A 2973-nucleotide genomic window follows, 5' to 3' on the forward strand; every position below is an offset into this window, starting at 1 on the left:
AATCAGCCTCACTCAGAGGAAGTGAGATTCAATATGATTTTTACAAATGTCGGGGATTCAATTTATAGATCCAACTGTATGTATGGATAGAGGACAAAAGACCAATCTACCCTTAAAATTTTAGCTCGACCAGAGTTTTGGATCATCAAATATCATACGTGGAAGTTGGATGATTTCTAACCATAAATTCAATTCAAATACTTCTCTCTCCTCATCCTCATCTGCGCCGTCACATCTTTCGGTTAGGATTATGTCTCATTTGGGCATTAAATACGATGATTGGCTGAGATTCTTTCTCATCATCCGCGATTGACGGCTCGCGTCGCGCCATATCACCCTAGGAAAAAGACAAAAAAATGAATAATAATAATATTTTATAAAATTTTATCTTGCAGCTGATGTGGTGGCGCGTCACCGCACACCATGTCAGCCATTTGCCCCTTTTTATTCAATGGAAAATTGGCATTTGTGCACCATGCGTACAGGTGCGGGCCACGTGTGCATGTAGCGCCATGTGATTCTGCCACGTCGCCAGCCACCATTGTTGTCCACTCCAAAGAAGGAAAATATAAATAATAATATTTTAATCATCTCTTTCTCAATCCACAGTGCATTTATTGTGAAAAAGAGCTTCCTTTTTATGATTGGTCCATGTCACCTGTGCTAGGAAAAGTCAAGAAAACCCGAAAATATATAGTCTATAATTCATATTTAATAAAATAAAGGCCCAAGAAATAAAAATAAGAACATATTTTGACTTAGAAAAATCGTACCTTTCCAAATTTAATGTCAAAAATTCCAGAAAAATCATATTCTGACTCAAAAAATGTATTATTTCAGAATCTGTTGTCAGAAAAATCTCCAAAAATACATAAAATACAGAAAATTCATAAAATCATTCTAAAAATGAATTTAATCATTTTATGCTTGATAACATGCATATATAATTAATTAAATGCAAATAAACATGCACATATGGTCATTTTAAGCTACTAAAAATGCATGTTATCACCTATCATTTTCCCCTATTTTTCTCCATGTGATTGGTTGAGAGCTCCATCACTTGAATTGTGTCCTCCTCAGAAGGGAAACAAGAGGGATTAGGACTTGGTTCACGACCCTCTAACTGCTCCTATGAAGCCCAAAACTCAAAATGCTCTAATCCAGCCCAATATCGAGAATAAATAGCTTTAAAATCACATGGAATGCTGTAGCTCATTGATAATAGTTTCATTTAATTACCAGAAATTTATAGACACATTGGGCTCGAAAATATTGATGGCTAATAAAATTTATTGACATAGATACCAAGCAATGTTAGTTAAAAATCCCCAAAATATGGATAAATGATATTCATATTAAATTCATAAGTATTTAGATTATCTAGTAAACAATATGATACCTTCATTATTTAGATGCTTAAACTTGCAAATATGTATGTAATTATTGATTATTTATCATGTCATCAATGTTTCACATTTTAGGGGTTAATTTTCAGTTAACTGAAGGAAGGAAATGAAGAGAAGCATATAGGCTCTACCCAATGACCTGAATGTAGGGTTAATAATTTATTTTATGGTTCATTAAGTTCAGACAGTTTTTCTATAATTTATCATCACTTGGTAAAATAACTATCAGTCCTTTCTAAGATTGGTATGAGAGATGATATTCGTTTAGAACAAATAGAGAGGGGATAATTATTGTAGTTCAATAATGTGTATTTAGATAGATATTTAAATTTATTTACCATATATCATTTAGTTATACACGCACACACGCATATATCAAGTAGCATAAATATCTAGAAACTAAATGGAAAAGAGAGAGAGAGAGAGAGAGAGAGAGAGAGAGAGAGAGAGAGAGAGAGAGAGAGAGAGAGAGAGAGAGAGAGAGAGAGAGGGAGAGAGAGAGAGAGAGAGAGAGAGAGAGAGAGAGAGAGAGAGAGTGAGAGAGAGAGAGAGAGAGAGAGAGAGAGAGAGAGAGAGAGAGAGAGAGAGAGAGAGAGAGAGAGAGAGAGAGAGAGAGAGAGAGAGAGAGAGAGAGAGAGAGAGAGAGAGAGAGAGAGAGAGAGAGAGAGAGAGAGAGAGAGAGAGAGAGAGAGAGAGAGAGAGCATACTATAATAAGTATATTATAGATATATATTTCTAGATATTCAATGGGAAGAAGAGAGGATCAATACAGTGACAACTATAATCGTTGCAGACTTAACAATGATGATTATGTTAAAAGACTTACCAAGGACTTATCAAATCAAAAGAAGAAGAGGAGGGGATGAGTCACGTGCCAGCCTGGACCGCGGACGCCCAACAGAATGAAGGTGAGAAATGAGAAGGTAGAAGCAGAGGGCCATCCTTTTGTAGACCCAGTTACAAGGAGATTCTCTCGTCAACGAAGGGGGCTGATTCAGTTCTCAATGATCCTCACAATGGGGAGACGTCGATCTGGGTTCTCCTGAGCAGAGTTATCATTTCTTCTGAGTTTGTCCATTGTACTTCATGAAATCTATCCTTCTCACTATCGCTATATCTACATTCTGTTCGAGTTCGAACTACATTATCACTGTTACACAGTCTCTCTTTCTACGAATTTGGTGACTTCTATTCAGCAATCTGTTTTACGATCGAGAGAGTTTATTATTTGGTTGGTCAGATCGTTGGGCTATTGTGGAGTCTTAACAGATTACTCATATATGCATTATAATTTGAGATAATAGGGTAGACATGGAGATTTATAGATATGGTAGACATATATAGTGATGTGGATAAGTCTAGGAAGATGATACTAACTTAGGATATGGATAGGGATAAATGGTGAAGGACAATAAGTGGAAAAGCACACTGCTGTTTATTGTTTGTCCAAAAACTTGGTAAAATACCTCCTTAATATCTTGAACAACCTTCATAAAACTCGCCTCCAAATGGACTCTTGAAGAAAAAATGGAGTATGGTTCTCATTATTTCACTCTGATAGCC

Source organism: Wolffia australiana, chromosome 15 (genome assembly GCF_029677425.1).
Source record: "Wolffia australiana isolate 7733 chromosome 15, ASM2967742v1".
In the NCBI taxonomy this organism is placed as follows: Eukaryota; Viridiplantae; Streptophyta; class Magnoliopsida; order Alismatales; family Araceae; genus Wolffia; species Wolffia australiana.